The following is a 3,670-nucleotide window of genomic DNA, read 5'->3' on the forward strand; positions in this document are numbered from 1 at the left end:
TCCAGTGGGAGACTTCGCGCATCACGGAGAGGTTTACTACTGAAATTTCGACAGCGTGCTTTTAAAGGAAGAGTCGATCAACATATTACTTTCTCCCACACAGCTCGCGAAATGACCACGGTTAGAAAATTCGAGAAATCAGAGCTAATACAGAAGCTTACCGACAATCATTTTTCCCACGCGGTTTTCGCGAGTTATACAGCTAGGGGGGGATGATGGTCGAAGTAGAGAGGGTATAAAATGTAGACTGGCAATGGCAAGGAAGGCGTTTCTGAAGAAGAGAAATTTGTTAACATCGAGTATTGATTTAAGTGTCAGGAAGTCGTTTCTGAAAGTATGTGTATGGAGTATAGTCATGTATGGAAGTGAAACATGGATGATAAATAGTTTAGACAAGAAGAGAATAGAAGCTTTCGAAATGTGGTGCTACAGAAGAATGCTGAAGATTAGGTGGGTAGATCACCTAACTAATGAGGAGGTATTGAACAGAATTGGGGAGAAGAGGAGTTTGTGGCACAAATTGACTAGAAGAAGGGATCGGTTGGTAGGACATGTTCTGAGGCATCAAGGAATCACCAATTTGGTACTGGAGGGCAGCGTGGAGGGTAAAAATCGTAGAGGGAGACCAAGAGATGAATACACTAAGCAGATTCAGAAGGATGTAGGCTGCAGTAGGTACTGGGAGATGAAGAAGCTTGCACAGGATAGAGTAGCATGCAGAGCTGCATCAAACCAGTCTCAGGACTGAAGACCACAACAACAACAGCTAGGGGGGATCAGTTACTGGCACCAGAAATACCCTCCGCTACACACCGTCAGGAATCAGGAACCTGACATCTCATGTATGACTCGTGCGAATGGTATAACACAGATTATTGCACGAACAGAGGTATGTAGGCAGTCCACTTTCCTTCTCAACACGCGAATAGAACAATATAGAAAACTAATAATATTGGTACGATGTATCCTCCACCATGCGCTGTGCAGCAGCTTGCGGTGTATCTGTATAGATCAGATATTTATTTTTATACAATACTGGAGGACGTTCTCAGAAGTTTAAACCTCACATTAATGCCTTTATCTGAGACTAGTAGACCTACTTTTGACAAGGGATTGTCTCTTGTTTCCTACGCTAATGTAATCCTTTTGCCCCCCCCCCCCCCCCCCTTGCTTCGCCGCCTAGCGCTGCTCGCTTCCAGTGTAGCAGGATTCCTTCACTTCGGCTACTACGTGGTCCAAAACTTTTATATCTCGTTCCTCTTTAATCTCATTTCTACTGCCCCTCTATACTTCCGTCTTTCTTTGGGTTACACTCTGTAATTAGTGGAGAGTAGTCTTCAATCCATTCAACAGGTCCCGCAGTTCTTTCAGAGAGGATAGCAACGCACGCCTGCGAATCCTATCATTGATATCCCTTTTTAATCTCACTTCGGCCACAGAGTAGATTAGAAGTACGCCGGTTAGGGTATCTTGTACAGCAGTTCTAAATCGCCCAAGTTCTATTGAAATGTGCGATTCGATTCGTGATTTGCTACCAGAAAAGTTATAGTTGTAGTATGAAATTACAATGAAATGAACTCCCTTAGCTGCTTACAGGCGTTAGCATACGTCAACGGGAACAGATGAAAATGTATGCCCCGACCGGGACTCGAACCCGGGATCTCCTGCTTACATGGCAGACGCTCTATCCATCTGAGCCACCGAGGACACATAGGATAGTTTGACTGCAGGGATTTATCTCTGGCACGCCTCCCGCGAAACCCACATTCTCAACGTATTGTCCCGCACAACATTCGTAGTGCCCCCGTCCATTATATTCATTACTCGCGGCGCGTTGCCGATTCCCGTAAGAGTTGGGGCACTATTTGTGCTTTCGCACAGAAGAAGAAGATGGTCAAGTGGCCGGTGAGCCTTATATATATATATATATATATATATATATATATATATATATATTAGTAAATATATAGTTGTAGTAGTTGACGGGAAATTATCTGCTGAAACAGAAGAAACGTATGTGGTCCCCCCAAACAAGTGTTACATGCCCTCTGTTGGTCTTAATGTTCATAATGTGTTTAGATGACTATCTGAGCAGGGGTCGTAGATTGTTTGCAGATGATGCTGTCTCTCACGATCTAGTACAGTCACCGGAAGATCAAAAAGAATTGTGTAATGATTTGCACAACGTATCTCTAGGATTCGAAAGCGGCAATTGATCCTAACATGTGAGTACTTCCATGTGGGTATTAAAACAATCCAATGAATTCCAGTAACGCGATAAATAACACAGATTTAAATATTGTCGATTCAACTAACAATAAGTACCTACGGACTCTAATTACGAACAATTTAAAAATTGTAAGCATCACATAGAAAGTGTTGTGGAGAATTCTTGCAGGTGTATATCGCAAAGGTCTTTACATTTTTACCTTAAGGAAATTAAGAAAGTGACAGTGCTTTTGACACTTTACTGCTAGATACAGGTCGTTCGTTAAGTCAGCGTTTTATTATCAGAATAGTTGAAAGATGCAAGAAATCTAATAAGTAAAGTGCCTACACAACACGTGTATTTCCTCTTCTGGAATAGTGCTGCACGATATGGGACCCTTACCGGGTAGGATTCACAGAAAAGGTACAAAAAAATATGAAAGATCGGCAGCTCATTTGGTACTGTTGCGAAGTAAGGGAGCCGGTTCGAGTGGCAATTAATAAAACAAAGAACAAAGGCGTTTTTCGTTACTGCGAAATTTTTTCTCCAAATCTGAATCATCACCTTTCTCTTACGAATACAAAAATACATGTAGGGTGAAATGACCGTCGTAATAAAATAAGAGAAATCAGATCTCGCACTGAAAGATTTGAGTGTTCGGTATTTCCACGCGCTATTCGAGACTGCGCAGCAGTCGAGTACTAATGTGAAATCATCCCTAAACAATTAAATGTGAATTTCGAAGTAGTCATGTACATGAAATCGCAAAGAGCTTCCATTCTTTTGCCTTACAGAAAATCGGAACCACACACTGTCTTTCACAGGCTGCTGGTCGATGAAAGTCGTTCGTTAAAACGTCGATACGGAACCTCTCTACGGATATCTAGCGCAGTCGCGTGACCCCATTACTGTAATCGACGCAGATTCTGTTTAAGAGTCCATGAATTTCGCGGCATGTGACACCGTCTGACACCTGCATCTATATTCAACGTTCTACGTTACCGTGGCTGCCGGAGAGTGTTTCATTCCCATATCATCCCTGCTTGCCCCTCCCCTTTTTCTTCTTCCATTCGGCGCTTTATCTCCGAGTGTCGTGGAATCTTTCCGTCTTTTCCTTGGGTGATTCGCAAGGAGGCAGTGGGAGGAAGTACTACGAGGAGCGTTCGTAAATAACGTATTTTTTTTGTGAAATCGGTTTGGTTTTATTCAGCAGTCCACTACACCATATTAATCTCCACTCTTTTGACTATAAAACCCCATTTTTCCACGTAATCTCCGTTCAGTGCGAAGGCCTTAAGCCACCTTGCTGGGAGGGTCTGTGGTACCATCCTATTGGTCGACCGTCGGGGCCAACTTCTTGCTGCACCAGTAACCCGCCCATCACCCACGTACCGCCTCTCGAGAACCTTCGTTGCGCCAAACAAGTGGAAGTCAGAAGGTGCGAGATGCGGGTTGCAGGTG

General features: G+C 43.4%; 1 non-coding gene across 1 annotated transcript; it reads right to left on the reverse strand.

Annotated features, from left to right (window-relative positions):
• Positions 1-1,633: 1,633 nt before the first annotated feature.
• Positions 1,634-1,707, reverse strand: Trnat-ugu. Its single transcript has one exon. It is a non-coding gene; the product is annotated as a tRNA-Thr (tRNA).
• Positions 1,708-3,670: the final 1,963 nt, after the last annotated feature.

The sequence above is a fragment of the Schistocerca americana genome, chromosome 9 (assembly GCF_021461395.2).
Source record: "Schistocerca americana isolate TAMUIC-IGC-003095 chromosome 9, iqSchAmer2.1, whole genome shotgun sequence".
Taxonomy (NCBI): Eukaryota; Metazoa; Arthropoda; class Insecta; order Orthoptera; family Acrididae; genus Schistocerca; species Schistocerca americana.